Genomic DNA, 18,459 nt, shown 5'->3' on the forward strand with positions numbered 1-18,459 from the left:
AGGGATTTCAGGTCGGACAGATACCACAACAACAAGCCGAGGAGAGATTACATTGGGCAGTCTGGCTCGGCAGCACCTCAGGCCGTGAACACTGTGTTCCGAGAACCAGTACACCAATTACTGGAGAAAGTTCGTAAGGAGCCTTTCTTCAGGTGGCCTAGTAAGATGGCAGGAGACCCCGCGAAGAGGAATCAGAACCTCTTTTGTCAATACCATCAGGACGTAGGCCACACTACCGAGAACTGTCGGACCCTTTAGAACCACTAAGAGCAGCTTGTTAGTGAAGGAAAATTGAAGTAGCACCTGTGTTAACCTAGTGGGCAGGGCAGTCAATCCGGCTCAAACAATCAGAGAAATAATCCATTTTGGCCGGCACTGGGAACAATTAACGTTATCTTCGCTGCACCTGGTAGGACCGGTTCCGGTCCCACTAGGGTGATGGCGGTTTCCCATTCTCAGGCCGAAGAGGCAGGCTGCAGGCCAAAGAGGTTGAAAGTGACTTTACCCGTCTTGGGATTTTCAGAGGAGGATAAGGTTGGTACCATTCAACCCCATGAAGATGCTCTTGTGGTCACTCTCAAGATAGGGAATTATGATGTGAAGAGGGTGATGATTGATCAGGGCAGTGGTGCAGATATCATGTACCCTGATTTATTTAAGGGGCGAAGGTTGAAGCTGGAAGATCTTACTCCTTATGACTCGCCACTCATAAGCTTTGAAGGAAGGGCCGTTGTGCCGAAGGGACAGATTTGTTTGCCCGTACAATCCAGCTCAGAAACGGTTGAGGTGGATTTCATTGTGGTAGACGCGTACTCCCCATACACAGCCATCCTCGCCAGGCCATGGCTGCATACTCTGGGGGCCGTCTCGTCTACCTTGCATGTTAAGGTTAAGTTCCCCTCTGGGGAATATGTTAAAGAGATCCTCGGCAGCCAATCGGTGGCCAGGCAATGCATATCGGCTGCAGTGCTTCATCAGACAGAAGCCGAGTCATCGGCTTTGCTCATCAAAGACTTATAGCAATTAACAGCTCCGGATGCACCTGAAGTGGTGACAGGAGAGGAGGCTCTTTATGAGGAGTTAGAGAAGTTTTTGATAGCGGATGACCCAGAGAGGTTCTTCCAAGTTGGCATACGTTTGCCACACCAGGAGAAGATGGAGTTGTTGGAATTTCTGAAAGACAATATTGATGTTTTTGCGTGGGACCCTTATGAGGCTCCAGGCGTAGATCCGAGCTTCATTTGTCATCATTTAAATGTAAACCCCGCCGTTGTTCTGAGAAGGCAGCCACCTCGGCGTTCTTCCAAAGAATATTCTGAGGTTGTCAAGGAGGAGGTGCTCAAACTCAAGAGGGCTGGGGCTATTAAAGAAGTTTTCTACCCCGAATGGTTGGCGCATACGGTTGTGGTCAAGAAGAAGAATGGAACGTGGAGAGTATGTGTGGACTTCACAGATTTGAACAAGGCATGCCCCAAGGATTCGTTCCCAATGCCGCATATTGATCAGCTTGTGGACACGACTGTCGGACATCCTCGTATGAGTTTTTTGGATGCCTTCCAGGGTTACCATCAGATTCCATTGGCAATGAAGGATCAAGAGAAGACTACTTTCATTACTCCAACAGGGAACTACCACTATAAGGTAATGCCGTTTGGGTTGAAGAATGCTGGGGCTACCTACCAAAGAATGATGACTAGACTATTCGAACAGCAACTGGGAAAGACCATTGAGGTATATGTGGATGATATGGTGGTGAAGAGTAAAACAATACCTTCACACGTTAAAGATTTGGCCGACACCTTCCAGGTGCTAAGAAAGTACAAGTTGCGCCTTAATGCCTCAAAGTGCTCTTTTGGCATGGGATCCGGAAAGTTCTTGGGATATATGATTACTCATAGAGGCATAGAGGTAAACCCAGCGCTGGTCAAGGATATTCAGAATTTGCAGCCGCCTCGGAACCCAAAAGAAATCCAATAATTGACCGGAATGATTGCCGCGCTGAGCAGATTTATCTCTCGGTCAGCTAACCGATGCCGTCCTTTCTTCCAATTGTTGAATAAATGGAAGGGGTTTCAATGGACCGAGGACTGCGTGTTAGCCTTCCAACAGCTTAAGCAATATCTTTCTCGGCCACCCATTTTGTCTCGCCCCGAGGCGGACGAGGTTTTGTTTGCTTATCTGGCAGTGGCCATCCACGCGGTCAGCCTGGTCCTCATAAGGGATGAAAGCGGGGTGCAAAGACCGGTCTACTACGTTAGTAAGTCTTTGACTGAGGTCGAGGTGCGCTATCTCCTCTTGGAGAAAGCACTTCTAGCCATAGTTCATGCCACGCGGAAGCTTCCTCATTATTTCCAGTCCCACACTGTGGTGGTTCTTACCCAATTGCCTCTCAAGGCGGTGTTACGCAGCGCCGATTACTCTGGCAGGGTGGCAAAGTGGGGAACCATTTTGGGAGCCTTTGACGTTAAATACAGGCCTCGCACCTCAGTGAAGGGCCAGGTCCTCGCTGACTTGGTGGCAGAGTTTACCGAACCATTGCTAGAAGAAACTCTGAAAAAAGCACACATGGATGAAAAATCAGTTGGTGTGATCACAGCCGCAGTACCACCGACTTGGAGAGTGTATGTGGACGGAGCAGCTAATCAGAGAGGGTCTGGTGTTGGACTTGTCCTGATGTCCCCTGAGGGAATTGTCTTCGAGAAATCTTTGAGATTGGCGTTCTCGGCTACTAATAATGAGGCCGAGTACGAAGCAGTCTTAGTGGGCATGAAGATGGTACATAGGATGGGTGGAAAGGAAGTCCATGTGTTCTCGGACTCTTAGTTAGTGTTCAGACAGGTCACGGGGACCATGGAGGCTAGGGACCCAAGAATGCAAGAATATTTGGCCCAGGTCAAACGTCAGCAAGCTGAATTTGACTCCTTCGTCTTAGCTCACATTTCTAGGAGTGGAAACACCCATGCAGATTCTTTGGCTACGTTAGCAACGTCTTCGGCTCAGGGTTTGCCCAGGATTATCCTCGTGGAGGATTTGCTAGAGCCAACTCTTACCGTTGTCAACGCAACTCACAAGAATCCTTGAACTGCGTCATCCCAGTTTCCGCCATCAACTCTCCGATCAGACCTTTCCCGAACATCACCCTCCTCCCTTACTCCCCTTTTCGCTACTGCTCATGTCGCTCCGTCCTCAACCCCTTCGCCATCGTCGACTTCACCGCAACCACTTCCCTCCCAACTATGCCTCCATCTCTAACGACAACCTCCCCGCTAAGCTCTTCCCTCATTACACCACTGAGTACTCCTAAGACAACCAAATCGACCAGTCGCTGCCACAACTACCGCTTGTTTTCTTGTTCGTGATTGATTTCTCAATTCTCCGATCTACAAGCTAAGAGCATCTTAAACGGCGCTTGATCCACAAAAATGAGATGTGGAGGTTAAAGGGCAAAACAGAGGGTAAGTGTTGGGTATATGTGTTTAAGGCTTTGTGAGCATGTAACATGTGTAATAACATGCACACCGAGATTGGGTTGGTTAGGTTTAATGGCTGTGCCAGATTGGTGAAGGTGGAGATCGTGGTGGCTGGGTCAGATTAGTGGTGTTGGTTCAATTTTTTTGGGTCGCAGGTGGTGGGTAGATCTAGGTTTTCTGGGTTTGGATCAGCTAGGTCCATTGTGGGTTTGTGTTGGTATGGTTGAGGAATTGAGCTGGGTTTATTCAATTTTGTGGGTATTTTGTCGATGATTGTATTGATTTAATTTTCAGATTTAAATCTATTTTTTCTTTTGGATAATTTGGTTTGTGTATATATATGGATTGATTTTTTTTTTTTTACAATATTCTTTTATGATTTTTCTGTGTTTGATTTCTGGGTTTGTATGATTTTTTTGGGTTTGTGTTCTTGTGTGTTCTTGATGGGTTTGTATAATTTTCTGGATTTGTATGATTTTCTGGATTTGACTTGACATTTATTTTGAGAGTAAATAGTATATATTTGTTATTGTGTTCTTTGTGTATTTAAATTTGACTTTGTGTTTGGTTCTAGGTTTTTGCTCTTACGTTCTTGTGTTCATGTTTAAATCTATGATTGTGTTCATGTGTGTTCTTGATCAAAATGAAGTAATCTGAATTGATGTATTTTATTGTTTTTAATTTTGTTTTTTGTTTTTTAATTTCGTTAAAATTGATTAATAAATTTTTTTTATATTTAGAAGCTGACATGGCATTTTTTTAAATGCTATTTAAAATTTTTTATTATTTTTTAATTGGCCACATCAACATTTAATGTGCCAGCAATGCACTCACTTTGCCACCTAAGCAATTTCTGTTAGTGGACTAACAAAAATAACCAAAATGGAATGCATTAATTGATTTAGGAACTAAAAGTGATAAAATTAAAATATAGAGACTAAAATGGAAAAAAGCCAAAATGTAGGGACTAAAAGTGCATTTACGCCATATATTTACAATAAACCACTAGCCTCTAAGCACACAAGTAAGGCTCTTTTATTTTTATTTTTTCTAAAAGTTAATCATTCTTATTTATTATAATTTGTGATCGTTCCATTCTTCAATTACAAAAATACCTAGAGGTGTGATGAGATTTATACGAAAAAATTATTTCACCCACAGACACATAAATCTCATCATACCTCTAGATATTTTCGTGATTGAAGAATGAAACAATCGTAAATTATGATGAATGAAAATTATTAACCTTTATGGAAAAAAAATAGAAGAGTTTTTTTTTTAAGGCTAATACTTTTTTTAATTTTAATTTGGAATTGTTGCATTTTTTCATTCATTAACATAGGAGAGTGATGAGATGCAGTGTTTTAGGATGCAAAATACATATGTTTTGCATTTCTGAATGGGGATGGGAATGTTTTAGCGCAAAAATCAATCTTCTTTATTTTGATCCACCATTATTCAAAGCAACGGTTGGTAAGTTTTTTGGTTGCTTACAACCACAAGTTTGTTTTGTAATAATACATACCAAAAAATATAATCATGATCATTATCCACAAAGGATGAACATATTTATTTTGACGTAAAGACTATTGAATCACAAAATAAAACAAACAAACAAATTTATATGAATCTTTGATATTCAACTGTATAAGTTTTTACATAATAAGTGAAGGACTTGCTACATGCATTACTACTCAAGCACCTATATCCATTTTTCAACCACCCCATTAATTAAAAAGAAGACATGTGTATGACAGTCTTTGATAATTTGTTCAAACCACCCCTCTTAATCTACTGAATCAACCTACAAATAAGTTAAAAATTGAGTTATTAATGGTACTATTTTGGTTGGTGGAAAAACATCCTCAACAATTAACTAATAACTAGCCTCTAAGTATGCGCTCAAGCATGCTTAAAGGCTCTTCTATTTTTATTTTTATTTTTTTCTAAAGGTTAATAATTTTTATTCATCATAATTTACAATTGTTCCATTCTTCAATCACAAAAATATTTCACCGGTGTGATGAGATTTATGCAAAAAAATTATTTCACCTACAAATGCATAAATCTCATCACACCTCTAAATATTTTTGTGATTGAAGAATGGAACAATTGTAAATTATGATGAATAAAAATTATTAACCTTTAGAAAACAAAAAATAGAAGAGTCCCAAAGCATGTGCGTGAGCATGTGCTTAGAGACTTGTGTTCTTTGTGATCTTGTGTTAATGTTTAAATTTGAGTTTGTGTTTTTTGTGTTTGGTTCTGGGTCTGTGCTTTATGTTCTTGTGTTGATGTTTGAATCTGTGATTCTGTTCTTGTTCAAAGTGAATTAGATCTGAATTAATGTATTTTTTTGTTTTTAATTTTTTTTTCTTTTTTAATTTCGTTAAAATTGATTAATAATTTTTTTTTTTTTAGAAGCTAACATGGAATTTTTTTTAAATGCTAATTAAAATTTATTATTATTTTTTAATTGGTCACACCAGCATTTAATGTGCCAGCAATACACTCAGTTTGCCACCTAAGCACTTTCCGTTAGTGGGCTAACAGAAAGAACCAAAATGGAACGCGCTAATTAATTTAAGGACTAAAAGTGGTAAAATTAAAATATAAGAACTAAAATGGAAAAAAGCCAACATGTAGGGACTAAAAGTGCATTTACTTCTACTTTTTTTAATTCGTAATTTGAAATTGTTGCTATTTTTTCATTTATTGAAAAACATAGGAGAGTGATGAGACGTGTTTTAGGATGCAAAATGCATACGTTTTGCATTTCTGAAAGGGGATGGGAATGGTTTAACTCAAAAATCAATCTCCTTTATTTTGATATACCATTATTTAAAGCAACTGTTCATAAGTTTTTGGCTGCTTACAACCACAAATTTTTTTTTTAATAAAACATACCAAAAATATAATCATAATCATTATTCACCAAGGTTGAGCATATTTATTTTGATGTAAAGACTATTGAATCACAAAATAAAACATACAAAAAAAAATTATATGAATCGTTGATATTGAACCGCATAAGTTCTTTACATAATAAGTGATGGACTTGCTACGTCCATTACTACTCAAGCACCTATATTCATTTTTCAACCACCCCATTAACCAAAAAGAAGAAGATGTGTGTCCGATGGTCTTTGATAATTTGGTGGAGCAAAACCCAAACGACCCTTTGGTCAAGACTTATTTTTCACGCCACATAGCATTCCTTCATTGCCAACCCACTCCACATCAACATACTATTGATTTTTTGGGTAATCTCTTTAAGGCCAAAAAAACTTATATGTCATTCAACTACATGAATTGGGCTCACATGGCCCACAACATCATCAACATCAATATACGGATCGAGCTCAAGCAATGAATCAAAGCTCACGGCCCATATCACCTCTCTCATATTTCTGGAAAGCGGCTTCTCCAACAAAAGCTTATATTTACCCAAAATGACAACAAAGTCAAAGGTACGTCATCTCATCTTTGGCTTTGATAGGCCAAAAACGTATTGACCCCTTGTGATGAATTAAGTTGATTAATTAGCCAAGTTATTAATTAATCAAATTAACATGCAAAGTGTGTGGTAGCACAAACAAATCACCAATTAAACTAAGTATGCAGCGGAAATTAAATGACACGGTGATTTGTTTACGAATGGGGAAAACCTACACGGTAAAAACCCCACCGGGTGAATTTAAGGTCACCACTCCCAAAATTCCACTATTATCACAACAAGCGATTACAAGTAAAGGAATCCCAAGTACCTTACCAACCTACAATTGAACCCTTACCCCAATACCCAATTGGACTTGTTCTGTAGTGACAATTTCTCCTTTCAATGCACGGCTCCCAAGCACGTGACTAACCAATTGCGCGGATCCCAGTACGCGACTTCAATCACCAACAAGAGAAGATTGTTGGCTGCAAAGTTCTTCAATTCATCCACATGATGAAAATCAAGAAGATGCTTGATTACAAAACCCTATGGTGCAAAGACACAGCAACTTCTTCACAAGAGATATGAACTAGGGCAAGAACTTCGTCTCAAGTTACAATTTGCATGAACAAGGATTTCTCAATGCTTGTGCAACTTGCCACACTTTGACGGCCCTTAAAACAATCCTTTTATATGTCTAGGGTTAGGAGAAAAGAAGGCCCAAAGACACATCCACGGATTGGAATCAAAACAGAACTCAAAATCTGTTTTTCTTAAACCTCGACAGATAGAGGTATCGAGATGCTGTCGAGCAGCTGTCGAGCCACGAGGCTGGAACAGCTTTTTAAACCTCGACACATGCTAGCTGTCGAGCTAGCTGTCGAGCTTTAATGAACTTGCACTATTCAACTTGGTTCTTGGACAGACTTGATAACTTCAACACTTAATCTTGAAACTCAGTTTCTTGAAGTATAAAACTCATTATAATTCTATCCAATTACAAGTAAAGTGAGTTTTGTCAAAGGATTAGCCGATTACATAAATAATGAATGAGATGTGTTCTTAACAAGTGAAACACATATGTCCTAACAATCTCCCCATTTGGCAATCTATGACAAAACCACAACAAACAACTGAACATATGAAAGAAGTCATAAATCACTCAACTCAAACTCACTTGTTGAATACAATAAAATCTATCCTAACACAAACTCTTGAAAAACTTTGCAAGAAGAGAGTTTATGACAAGAAGACTTTGACAACCTGTATTTCTGAAACACTTTAAACAAAACTCATTAAGGCATCTTAGTGTGAAACAGAAATAATAGATTGCATACAAATAGAGAATCATGTGTATAAAGAGAGAAAAGAAACAATACATGTAGAGATAGGTGAAAGAAAACATACATCATCACATATATAACAAAGATAAGCACAATGTATGTAATAATGGTCACAAGACCTAGGTACAAGAAGAAAATGTATCTAAAGTAGAGAAAAGAAAAAGATACAAGTAATCTTTACTACATCCCTCAACACTCAACACTCCCCCTATAAAAAATGTCCCTATACAAGCTCTCCCCCTAAGTATGACTACTATCATAACCTAAAACTACTCCCCCTTTTTGTCACGAGTGACAAAGGGTAGAGTGTCAAGTAGACATCTCATCGGTAGAGCTAGCATCTCCATCATCATCATCCGAAGCATCATCGCCATCACCATTATCAGCCTCAGACTCAGAAGCCACTGGAGGTGGTGGAGGAGAAACCTCAGGAGCAAAACCACCCATGATCACCTGTCGTCGAGCAATGCGACCAACACGAACATTCACCTAATACAACTCTGTATAAAGTGTATCCAAGCGAGCATCCATGCGCTGAAGCTGCACCATGATGTCTCCTAATGACACATCGCTCGTCGAAGAGGAGGGAGCGGATGAGACACGAGCAGATCTAGATGGAGCAGAACGGGAGCAAGAAGCTGCTGAACCTGTCTATCGCAACCTAAACTGTGCCTCACTACGTTTTACAGTAGCGGCGTCTATGGCAACCATGACATGAAAAGGGTCAGAGACAGGAAAAGGAATCGAAATATGGCTTAAAATCCTCGTGATAGCAGAAGGAAAGATGAGCTTATCACGGGTAGCCGTATGCTTATACACATCTATGATAGAAAAGATAAAATGTGAAGCAAAGTCAATGGTGAGATCCTAAAGAAGAGACAACAGAAAACGAGCACGAAGCTCTGTGATAGAGTTGTAGTGAGAGAGAGGATACAACATAAAAGTCATCACCATGTTTAAGAAACGAGGAACTTTAGCAAAAGGTCGACATGGCGTAAACTAGTGCTCACCCCAATCAGAAGGGCGCTCACAAAAAGCAAAAATCATCTCGTCTTTGGACACAGTCCGTAGACGCTCACAACCGGGGTAGTTAGGATGCGCAACCCTCAGTACTTGGAGCACATTGGATACCAACTCCGGTGTGACAACAATGCACATACCTCGAACGCGAGTGTGAAAGAGAGGTACTGAAGAATCAAATCCATGCAAGTTGGAGTAGAACTCCTGGATCAGTACGGAAGGACAAGTGACTGGGACGTCACACAGTGACTCCCATTCCCGTTTGTGAAAGACATCGGGAAGGTCGGTGTCGGCGAAGTCCGCCAGAACAACTTGGCGTTCCGAATGAACACCTCTTTTAGAGAAGTTCTTCGAGAAGTCCTGATGGGCTTTCTCATCACGGAACCGAACAAAAGGAGGAGTAGGATCAGAAGATGAGGAGGCCCGAGAACGAAGAGGGTTTTGGGTCAGAATAGACTTACGTTTTGGTGCCATAAACACTACTAACGTAAACAGACAGAGAGGGGGAAGAAAGAAACACTCAGAAAAGCCCCAAAAAAATTCAAATATAACAAGTATATTGAAAAGAGAACGTATGCATGGGGAATGCATGAACATGGGACATGCAATATGAAAAACATCATGGGCTCAGCCCAATCCAATTCTACCAGCACACAAACATATTGCACAAATCTAAATGCATGAGAAGACAGATAGAATGCTAATGTGATGCAATGCATGGAGTTTTTAAGATCAAATCTACAAAACCCATCCCAAAAATTTCAACAAAAACTCATCAATTTTGAAAAACCCCAAAATTTTTCAAAAACCCCAAAACCTAGGTTTCAAAAACATGAAATGCATGAGAATGAGGGAAAAGAAGCTTACCAAGTGAAGAAAAACTTGAAGAAGCTTGAAGAAACCTTGAGAAAAGGATTTGGAGTGAGAGAGAGAGGTTTGGAAGATGAAAATACAAATCTATCGAGAGAGAGATCGAGAGAAATGAGAAACGGATCGCACAGAACCTTTAAATAGAGGTTCAGTAAATCCCAATAGATACACGTATCGAGAGGTGTCGAGACATCTATCGAGGTAGGTGTCAAGAAATACAACGCCGATAGATACAGTTATCAAGAAGGTGTCGAGGAACAAGACAAGACACGAGAACAGATGCTCGATCGATCCACCAGGTGTCAAGAAGCTATCGAGAGGACAGGAGGTTTCTCGATTGATCTAGAAGGTGTCGAGAAGCTATCGAGATTGCAATAAGAAAAAGCTGAGAAGCTCGACAGACAGCCAGGTGTCGAGGAGGTGTCGAGCCAACTTTTCAAAACAATTTTTCAAGAAGGGAAAAACACAAACATGAATGCAATCACGCATGCAACTCAACCAATGATCCAATCAACATATTAGACTCTCAAAATCATCTCTCAACAATAATTTTAAGCACAGGGATCTCAAAATACACACTCACACACTAAACAAGTCTAACCGATTTTATATTTCAAAAACAAGTCAAGACAGTTTAGTGAGCATACATCAACACATGTAAACCTTGTGATGGCCAAATCACATTGTACCTGCACATGTATCAAAAATAGCAAAGAATATTGCATGTTGTGTGTGAAAACATCGCAAGATTGCATAAGTGTCTTTAAGATATGACGATTTGAGATATGAGAAAATCAATTTAACTCACACACAATCATAACTGTTTAATGGGGACTGTCACCTTTGAGGTACATCCTATAACTCCCACATCTCTTAGAAGACACGCTTGCAATCATATTTAAAGCATTTCTGATCTTTTTTCTTTTATTTTCTTTGCATATTTTCTTTTTATTAAGCAAACCATGCATGAGTATATAAAAGAGAGAAAAGAAATACCCAATTATGTTAAGCTTTTAAAATTGCACTTTTGCTATGCTGAAGCATACAGATTTCATTGACATTGCACTTTTGGTATCCCAAAGCATACAGATATCATATCATGATTGGTGGGTAACAATGGTGAGATGGTTATTTATGCCTTTCTCTTAGGATTCTCTAGTCCTACCCGTCAAAAAGAGTGATACGAATGTTAAGTACAAGAGATCACTTAACCTTACTCATCACAAACTAAGAGCCACAAAGCTCACTTGCTTAGTTGTGCATAGAGATGCTCATCTAAGCTACAAGAGATACAAAGTTTAGACAACTCTGTTTCAATGGCCATTTTAAGGTTCACAAGAACCGATCTACACATACACACACTGTTTTTGTATTTTTCTGATTTTTTAATATTTTTTATTTTTATTTGAAAAGCAAAATAAATCAAAAACTGAAAATAAGCAAACAAAAATATATTAATCAAAGCAAAACAATGCATAAAACTAGACTGACTCAAAAACAGTAAAGCAAAACACACAAGTAATGCAAAAACAAAAACAAGAATGGGAGAGAGAGAGAAAAAATGAATAAATCACTTGGAACCCTTTTCCTTCCACACCTTGGAAGAACCTTTCCTTTTTGCAAACCCTTGAACCGGTGAAAAGGGGGAAGGATTGAAACCATTCAAGTTCAAAAGGAACATGAGGGCTTTGAAAAGATCTCCAAGAAGAGCAAGAAAGGTTTGAAGCTGATTCTGGTTCCAGATGCTATCATGCCATTGCTCTGTTGAGTGGCTAACCACTTATAGCAATTTGGTCAAGTATGACCGGCAATACCACAATGATGACAGAGATGCTGCTTCTTCTGATTAGGCTTTTTAGAGTTAGCCTTCTTAGCCCTAGGGTTTTTAGTTTCCTTCTTCTCAAGCTTAGGTGGTGCTCCTAAGATGGATTTACCCTTGTCTAGGTTCTCACTTGCTAATTCAGCTTTAACATCATTGTTCTCAATTTTAATGTTATTAACAGGAGGAACAAAAACATTAGTACTAGTAGAAGCAATATTAGAGGAAGAGAATTCATACCCCAAACCGGTTCGATCGGAAGCAGATTTCTGAATGTTGTGCATCTCATCCAGCTTTGCACTTGATGTCCTCTCCAATTGAGCTCTAACTTGAAACAACTCCGCTTCAAGCTTCTTGGTCTTCTTAGCCAAGAAATTATTCTCGAATCTCAGTGCCCCAATAGTCTGATTGGCTTCATCAACCTTAGTGGAAAGCTCTTCACAGTCAAGTTTCACATCACTGAGCTTCTTGGTGGCTAGCCTATAGAGTTTCTCATGCTTCTCAGAAAGCTTGTACAGTTTCTCATAGGTTGTATGGATATCATCTTGATCATCCATCTTTTCAAAGTTGGATTCCACCAATTCCTCTTCTTCATCCACATCTTCAAAAATCCCTTCAGTAGGATTGACAGTGGCAGTGAGGGCATTCAAAATTCCGTCATCCTCATTGTCGTAATCATCCTTAGGCTCAGTGTCGCTCAAAGTAGCAGCTAGTGCCTTGCTCTTCCCAATGCTCTTGAGATATGTGGGACACTCTTGTTTCATATGGCCAAAGCCTTGACACCCGAAACACTTAGGTTTCGCTGGAATAGTATACTGACTGTCATCCCTAGCATCCTTCTTCCCTTTATCTTGACTCTTGAACTGAGAAGAGCTAGATTGCCTACGGTCCTTGTCGAAGCCTTTTCCATTGGCATTTTTCATGAATTTCTTGAATTTCCTGGTGATGTAGGACTTCATCTTAGAGTCTTCATCGTCTGATGACTCATCTGTTTCACTACTCTTTGTCTTCAGTGCCATGCTCTTGCCTTTGCCCGACTTGCGAATTCTTGTCAACCCTAGCTGATAGGTTTGCAGATTGCCAACCAGCTCAGTCAGAGGAATCTTGTCAATATCCTTTGATTCTTCTATTGCCGTGATCTTGGCATGGAATCTCTCGGGCAGAGATCTGAGCACTTTTCTCACAATCTTGGGTTCAGGAATGGTTTCTCCAAGATTGAAAGCTGAGTTCACTATGTCCTTGAGCTTGGCATAGAACTCATCAAATGACTCATCCTCCTCCATCTTAATTTCTTCAAAGCTTGTAGTGAGCCTCTGTAGCTTCGAATCTTTGACAGCCTTTGTTCCCTCATAGGTTGTCTGGAGGATGGTCCATGCTTCCTTAGCAGTTTCAGTGGAGGATATCTTCTTGAACTCCTCATTACTGACCGCACTGAATAAGGCATTCAATGCTCTGCTGTTGAAGTTTGCCGCCTTGATCATAGCTTCATCCCAATTGGCCGAAACTTCTTTAGGCTTGGTCCAGCCTATCTCTACAGCTTGCCACACCTTCTCATCTAAAGACTGCAAGAAACCTCTCATGCGTACTTTCCAGTATGCATAGTTAGTACCATCAAACAATGGAGGTATAATAAGAGACTGACCTCTATCCATGAAAAACAGGGGTCAATGGATCACACACAAAGATTAAACCCTAATCAGAGTGTGCTTGCTCTGATACATCTTGATAGGCCAAAAATGTATTGACCCCTTGTGATGAATTAAGTTGATTAATTAGCCAAGTTATTAATTAATCAAATTAACATTAAAATTACCCGATGGGGTTTTTGCCGTGTAGGTTTTCCCCATTCGTAAACAAATCACCGTGTCATTTATTTTCCACTGCATACTTAGTTTAATTGGTGATTGTTTGTGCTACCACGCGCTTTGCATGTTAACCTGATTAATTAATAACTTGGCTAATTAATCAACTTAATTTATCACAAAGGGTCAATACGTTTTTGGCCTATCAGGCTTATGATCTAAGCTCATGAGCCTCTTTGGGGAAACTTTGGGAGTCGTGGTTTGGAGGGCCAAGAGGTATGTTTAGTAAAGTTCAAGCGGTTTAAAGTTGATGAAAGAAACAAGTTGCTTGGCTTGTCTTCTCTAGCAGTTTAAAGTTGATAAAAGAAACACATGGTAAGCCTTTCTTATCACATAGCACTTATAATGATAAAACACCCCATTATTATTTTTCTAAAATTTAATATTCATCATATGACAAACACTCAAAAACTCAAGTCATCTAAATGCTGACAAAATAGCTATTCATTCAATCTCCAGCTATTGTTATACAAATTTGTAATTCTAATCATATTATTTCACATAAATTATATTACTATTTTCAACTAAAATCCAACTCAAACACATGACTAAATTTGATTGGCTATTTTCAATTTTTAAATATAAAATATTCATGATATCTTTAATACCCAATTGCCATCTACCATAGTAGAACCAAATATTCCCCTACCAGCTACCTAAGCAGAGCATTAAATGCTCTTCTTGCTCACCAATATTAAGTCACAACACAATGAGCCATTGACTAAATCTCTAAAATTTCATTAACTATCAATCAATCATCTTATTACTGATAGGCCAAAAACGTATTGACCCCTTGTGATGGATTGATTGATTAATTAGCCAAGTTTATTAATTAATCAAATTAACATGCAAACACGTGGTAGCACAAACAAATCACCAATTAAACTAATTATGCAACGGAAAATAAATAACACGGTGATTTGTTTACGAATGGGGAAAACCTACACGGCAAAAACCCCACCGGGTGATTTTAAGGTCACCACTCCCGAAACTCCACTATTATCACAACAAGCGGTTATAAGTAAAGGAATCCCAAGTACCTTACCAACCTACAGTTGAACCCTTACCCCAATACCCAATTGGACTTGTTCTGTAGTGATAGTTTTTCCTTTCAATGCACGGCTCCCAAGTACGTGACTAACCAAATGCACGGATCGCAATACGCAACTTCAATCACCAACTAGAGAAGATTGTTGGCTGCAAAGTTCTTCAATTCATCCACACGATGAAGATCAAGAAGATGCTCGGTTACAAAACCCTACGGTGCAAAGACACAGCAACTTCTTCACAAAAGAGATGAACTAGGGCAAGAACTTCGTCTCAAGTTACAATTTGCATGAACAAGGATTTCTCAATGCTTGTGCAACTTGCCACACTATGACGATCCTTAGAATAATCCTTTTATATGTCTAGGGTTAGGAGAAAAGAAGGCCCAAAGACACATCCACAGATTAGACACAAAACAGAACTAGGAATCTGTTTTTCTTAAATCTCGACAGCTACAGGTGTCGAGGTGCTGTCGAGCCTCGGGGCTAGAACAACTTCTTAAAGCTCGATAGATGTAACTGTTGAGCTTTAATGAAGAGCACTTCTCAACTTGTTTCTTGGACAGACTTGCATGGCTTTAACACTTGATCTTGAAACCTTGTTTCTTGAAGCATTAACCTCATCCTAAATCTACCCAATTACAAGTAAAGTGCATTTTGACAAAAGATTAGCCAATTACATAAATAATGAATGACATATGTTCTAAACAAGTAAAACACATATGTCCTAACAATTACTTACTAAAAATGTATAATAGTAGAATCTTGGACCAGAAATATAAATACCCAAAAAAGGAAATATTTCCAACAAAACACTAGCAATGTGTTCAGCACTTAACACCTAACTAAAAGTGACATCACTAGCCATTTAATGCTCAATCTTAGTAGCTAGCTACTATACCCAAAACAGCAAGATGCCATTAAAAGAGATCTTACCATTTTCAGCTAGACCCAAGAAATAAATACTAAACATTCTCTCCAGTAGCCAGACATCATCCAGCTGACCACATCTACTTCACCCCCAAGTAAAAACTATCTTATGATAGCTGTGACCAAGGGAGTCAATCTCGTACCAGAAGCTGTACCGGTTTGACCAGCAAAACAATATTTTTCGGTACTGGTCAATACCGATGTATTGTTTCGAGTTTACTGCTATTTTTCATATTTATTGATGGGACTGACAAAATCACTACGGACGAGTTCAATGCAATAGACGAGACCGCTCTCTGAGACGAGCCTAAGCAAGTATCTACGTCACTGACGAGGATATCAGGATCATTCAATGCCGCCAATAATGCCCCATACAGTTACAAAACCAAGTGGATAGACTGATGAAGGCATATTAAAACCCCATTACTCAGCAAGAAGCGTTATCAAGAAAGGCATTAACACCACAATATCAACCACAACGGCTAAAATCCAAAGCAACATATATAAAGCTCTCACATTGTCAATACAAGATACAGAGACAATTACAAGATATACAAAATTATTCTTACATACAGTTATAAACTCCCTTATACTGACTTTGGCATCGGAGGCGTTGTGGCAGGTACCACACCGGTGACCATTTTAGGGAATTGCTACTTCCATTCCAACGCAAGCGAACATCCAGCTCCATCTGGACGAGCTCACTGCAACTGACGAACTTGTGCTTCATCAGTTTGGCGTCGTCTGTGGGAACTGACATTCTCGTATCCAAATTCAAGTACGTAGTTTCCAATCAACTGTTACATTCGGATGGAGTCCAATCAAGATTCTATAGCCCTAGCTATGCAAATCCAGGCTCTTACGGCTACCGTCGAAGAGCTCACTAGACAGAATCAGGAAATAAGGCAAAGTAGAAGGATCGGTCCAGGACCAATCTCATAGAAGTGGGAGATAGCCACAGAAGAAGTGACCGTCGAGGGCCCGCCACTCCGGATGAATCAAACTCAGATCCCCTCTAAGAAATGTGGAAGGAGATGGACGAGCTGAGAAATACCATTCGAGGGAAAACGGACCAAAGTTTGGACAGAATGGTCAGGACGACAGATTCACCTTTCACTTTGGCAGTCTTGGAGCACCCTGTACCGTCGAAGTTCCGATTGCCTTAGCTTGAACCATTTGATGGTTTGAAAGATCCTCTTGATCACCTCAACACCTTCAAGACGACTCTGGGCCTCCAACAGCCCCCCGACAAGATCCTGTGTCGATCCTTCCCACCACTCTTAAAGGAGCTGCAAGGGAGTGGTTCATAAAACTGCCAACGTCATCTATTGATAGCTTCGAACAGTTGGGCAGCGCCATTTTGTCGGCAAACAACACCCGAAGAGACCAGCAGACCACTTGCTCACCATCAAGTAGGGGGAGAAAGAGACCTTGAGGTCGTACGTGAAACGCTTCACCCGAGAAACACTGGAGGTCGACGAAGCTGACGACAAAGTGCAGCTGACAACCTTTAAAGCTAGGTTGAAATCCAAAGAGTTCGTGATCTCACTTGCGAAGAATCCTCCCAAGACGATGGCAGAAATGCTCCTTAAAGCACAGAAATACATGAATGCTGAGGACGCACTAGCCGCCATTAAAGATGTGGGGAAAATAGAAGAGAAGGGAAAAAGGGAGGACGACTGCAAAGGACGAAAGAGGGAGCGTCCAGATCATCGGCCTACTGACATGAATAAAAGGAAAGACGAAAGAACTCCATGAATGGTAAAATTCAGTCCTTTAGTTATGCCAGTTGATAAGATGTTAGCGCAAATTAAGGATGAGCACGTTCTCAAGTGGCCAAGGCCATTACATTCATCCCCCAACCTGCGTGACAAGAACAAGTACTGCCGGTCCCACAAGGATCATGGCCACTACATGGAGGATTGCCGGGCCTAAAAGAGCAAATAAAGGAATTGATATAGAAAGGGAAATTGCAGAGGTATATGAAGAAGGGAGAACCCAATAGGTTCAGAGACGGCAAGAGCCAGCGTGAATCCTCGTACAAGAAGGAGGATCGTCCGTTCCAACCACCACAAGATGTGATTAGGGAGATACGTACGATCACAGGGGGCCATTTGCAGGAGGATCATTCAAATCCCTTAAGAAGGCATGCTAGAGGCAAGCAAATAGCATCCACATGATACCCCCGTTCAAGTAGAGACGGACGAACCAGGACATGTCTTTTAACGAGGAGGATACTAGGGGAGTGAAGTAGCCCCACAATGACCCCTTGGTCATAATGCTCACAATCGAAGGGTTCAATACCAAGAGGATCCTTGTAGATAACGGAAGCTCCTCAGACATCATCTACTTACCTGCCTTCCAACAGCTGAAGCTAGATCCTGGAAGATTGCGCCCATTTGACTCCCCCCTTGTCAGCTTCAGTGGAGACAGGGTATACCCTAAGGGCATAGTGACATTGACAGTCACAGTAGGGACCTACCCGAGGCAATTAATCCGTCAATTGGACTTCTTGGTGGTAGACTGCCCATCGTCTTACAACGTGATTATTGGGAGACCTACGCTTAACCGAAGGAAGTCAGCCACGTCCACATATTGCCTAAAGGTAAAGTTCCCAACTGAGAATGGTATTGGTGAAGTAAAAGGAGATCAGATCCTGG

This window comes from Castanea sativa, chromosome 6 (assembly GCF_040712315.1).
Source record: "Castanea sativa cultivar Marrone di Chiusa Pesio chromosome 6, ASM4071231v1".
In the NCBI taxonomy this organism is placed as follows: Eukaryota; Viridiplantae; Streptophyta; class Magnoliopsida; order Fagales; family Fagaceae; genus Castanea; species Castanea sativa.